The sequence below is a fragment of the Danio aesculapii genome, chromosome 17, assembly GCF_903798145.1.
Source record: "Danio aesculapii chromosome 17, fDanAes4.1, whole genome shotgun sequence".
NCBI lineage: Eukaryota > Metazoa > Chordata > Actinopteri > Cypriniformes > Danionidae > Danio > Danio aesculapii.
Genome location: NC_079451.1, coordinates 10,444,422 through 10,448,095, shown reverse-complemented (window position 1 = coordinate 10,448,095; position 3,674 = coordinate 10,444,422).

Genomic DNA, 3,674 nt, shown 5'->3' with positions numbered 1-3,674 from the left:
ACTTTTTTTAGGATAAGTGAGCAGTTGGCAACCAGGCTATTTAAGTATTAGTTAACCCTACATCCTCTGACTAACTTCAGTGTCGAGATAATGTCCGATAGAATGTACGCAAATCCCAGGGCGTGACAACTCTGAGCGGCGTTTGGTCCTTAATGAACATCTAACTGAAGAGTATGGCATCAGATATAGATCAAAACTCTAAATTGAGGCATAAACGATGAATGGGATCCGTTCCTGCAATTAGAAATACAGTCTAAATTTGACAGTCCTTTAAAATAGGAGTCGGATTAAATTCAGAGCTGAAAAGAAGAATGTAAATAAATTCGAATAAATAACAAAATTATTTTTAAGAAGCACAAGAAAAGGACGCATTTAACCTTCGACCATGCTGTTAGTTTCATCATTGGGCTAATAGATGAATGTCTACAACACTGAGAACAAACAGTTTGAATCCAGTCGACTAACTTGAAGAAATGTGCAAAGTAACAGGTAGTGTATATCCTCCTAACGGTTAAAAATGTTTTATGTCGTCTCTGCATTTTTTCTTCGCCCACATAAGAAACCAGCCCATCTCTTGGCTTTGTCAGCTTTTTTCCAAGGGTGCCAGCTGTCCAGAGTTAGACACTAGCATGCCAGAGGACGCCATGTAAATTACAAAGCATCTCTGAGATTTACTCCATTTGAGGTTGGTTGTTTAGCAGACAGAGCAGTCGAGCTGTAAGATGAAGATCCAGCGTAATTTATCTCAGCTTTGCATCTTCTCTGCATTGGTTCACCATAATTAATGGCGTACTTACAGAGTGCTGTCTCCCAAACAAGATTGTTTAGGAATCACATCATAGGAACTTTATGACCTAAGAATCATACCCGTCACCTCGAAATGGCCGCTAGATCTGCAGATTATATTTGGGCCAATTCCTACTTTAAACAAAGTAAAAATGAAATCAAAACTAACCATATTGAATTTGCTAGCTCACATTGCTAGTTTTTTGGTATTTACATAATGCTTTCAGCATATTATAACAGCTTGTCATCCAGCGATAAGCAGTTATTCGGCAAAATTAACGTTAAAGTGAGCTGCGTTCGTCTGACAGGTCCATTTGCGATAGTACCCCCCCAATGGGCATTGGATAAGACGAAATGGTCAAACATCCAACCCGAAATATACAACTATCACATTGAAACTTTAAGTGTTTTTACAAGAGACAAGTTAAAGGCCTACAAGTCTTTGGATGCCAACAATTTTGTTCTGTGTGGTCATCAGCAAGAAATAATTTTCCATGATTACCAGATTCAAAACTTTAGAGTGCTAAAAACCGAGGTTCTGCCTAGCCAAAGACAAGGGAAGACGGAACTGGCCAAGGCCTGAGAAATCATCATCAAGCAAAACAACTGCATTCTGACAGCGAATTACACCTGTACGGCAGGGTATGTGAACTTACACTTTTACTGAAATCATTGCAGCAATCAAAAATGAAACTTACCTGATATGAAATGAGAACTGCAGAGTTGAGGGTTTTTAATTAGGTCATCACTCGATTCAGCTCCCTTTTATCCAAAGACGTCAGCGGTTGGCATTAAAAGCAGTGTGGTGTAGTGTAAAATTTAAGTTTTCTATCATTGGACTTTGAATTTGGACTTTTTCGAATTTGACATCCTACCGCACAAGACATTTTTGCTACTGCAACCGGTCTCTTTTCGCAATCGGGAACCCGTGTGACGTCATGTGATTTAGGTTGGTAATTCCTCTATTCTCTATGTCTTCAAGTGTTTGAAACCTGAAATATCCCATCATACAACATACAGCCAAAAATGTTATGGTTAATTAGAAAAATGTAACACGTGGGTTTTTTTTTTTGTTTGTATTTTGGTTATTGTTAATGAATATAAATCATATCAAAAAGCACGAATAGAAGAGGGAACACAAGACAAAATTGAGTCTGCATATCATCTCTCTGACTGAGCAGTGTATTGAGAGTGTGCAAGAAGTTTTGCACGTGAGCAGCATATATTTGAGACCTCGCAAACAGTTTTGGCCACGAACAGAGGAAATCAGCGCGGGAGCAGTGATTCACGCGCTCATATTACACAAACGCACTCTTGACCTGCAATACTGCACTCATTTGTAAGTAAAATATCACCATCCATGGCCCACAAGATTATCTGCACCAAATGTTTATTTCTAGCAATCTGATCATAAACGTTTAACTGAAATCTTTAGCATTTCGGCCTGGTATTAACATGGCATCAGATACATCCCATCTGACCACTGGTGTTTTGGTGATTTTAAGACCATTCCCACTCTTTGTGGTACACGAGTACTTTTGAATGGACAAACTTGTGTTTTACAGCTTACAACAGAGTGAGAACGCAGCGAAATTAAAAGTATTTGCAAAGTATGAATACTTTGTTCGTTGCAGTTTCTCAGAACACATCCCATAATGATCATGTGTTTGGTTAGTTGGCAAGTAATTAAAGTGAAAAAGTCTTTTTTGGCTGGTTGAATGTGTGGCAGTGGTGAAATGGGGTAATTTCACCACTGCCATCATTTCATATCCAGTTTACCACTTGATTTTAGTTTCATCATCTTGTGATCAAACCGAATAAAACACATTTTATTACCAGGTTCAAACCAGGTTTAAGTCCATAATTAAATGTTTAGTAGTAATTAAGATATTTTTGGTGAAATCTGAAAGCTGCATTTGGGGTATACATCTGTACCAGTGCTCATGAACATGCGCAATATACTGACACTGAGGAGGAGAAACGGTTTAATAAAGTTATTTTGTGCGCACAGCAAAGTATTCTCGTAGCTATACAATATTTTGATTGAACCACTGGAGACACACGGACTGTTTTGAGGATTTTTTGGTATTTTTCTGGACTTTGAACGAGTTTGAGAGCGTTGCTGTAAATGGAGAATAAGGGAGCACTCTGATTTCTTAAAAAATATCATAATTTGTGCTTTGATGCTGGTCTCAGAAGTTTGGAACATTTTGTTGTAAATTGACCCTTTAAAAAAAATAAAAAATCACGCAAATGACACAAATTCTCATGATACATGCATATTTCACACACTGTAAAACCCAAGTCAACTTTATCAAATGAAATGAGTGTAGTTAACTTAAAATTACTGAAAGTTAATTCTACTCATTTGAAAAGTTTTGAACTCAATGTTGAAGTTAATGAGTGAATTAAATACCTCATTACTTCAACTTAAATAGAGTAAGTTCACAGCACTCATATAGATTAGTTTTTTAACTCAAATGATTTGTTGCAATCAGTTTCCTCAAACGGTTTGAGTTGCCTTAACTTATTTGGTTTTACAGTACTCAGTTGGTTTGAGTTCTCTTCATTATTCGGGTTTCACTGTGCTCAAATTGCTTCATTTACTCAAATGTATTAAGTTTACAGTACTCATTAGGAGTAGTTTTTTAACTTAAATGGTTTGTTGCAATCGATTTCCTTAAATTGTTTGATTTACCTTAACTTTTTGGATTTTACAGTGCATAAAATACCTAAATGTGTGTTCTGAAGATGAACGAAGGTCCTAGTGGTTTAAAAATCACATAAGGACGAGTAATTAACAGAATTAAAAGTTTTAGGTGAACTATCCCTGTGTAGAAAAAACAGTATTACTGACTCAAGCTAGTAAAAATAAAGAAGAAAAAAAG